We start from the raw sequence: 417 nt of genomic DNA on the forward strand, positions 1-417 counted from the left end.
AGAGGGGAGGCGCAAGCCTCAGCCAGGGGAATGTGCCCGGGTCCCCTCCCGGCCGACTTGGGGGAAGGGTCGCGGAGGAGCCGAGAAAGACTTTCTTCTGTGTAGGAAAACCTGCTTTCTCCTGTCGCAATTACCTTCGCTTTGACCTTGCACCAGGCGGGGCGGGCGAAGTGGTTAAGCTTTCTGGCTTTGGGGTCCCGCCGCCTTGGGTTTCAGTTCCGCTTCCTTCATTTTTTTTTTTTAGCTCCGTGACCTTGAGTTAGCCGTCTTTGTGACTCAGTTTCCCTAGTTCTCAAATGGTATAACGTAGTGCTTAGCGGTTTGGGATGTTGTAAGGACTAAATGAATTCCTTCACATAAACCCTTAGCGCTGGGCCTGGAACTTGTCAAGAGCTCAGGAAACGTTAGTCTCGTTCG

Source organism: Bison bison, unplaced genomic scaffold (assembly GCF_000754665.1).
Source record: "Bison bison bison isolate TAMUID 2011002044 unplaced genomic scaffold, Bison_UMD1.0 scf7180017864487, whole genome shotgun sequence".
NCBI classification, from domain to species: Eukaryota; Metazoa; Chordata; class Mammalia; order Artiodactyla; family Bovidae; genus Bison; species Bison bison.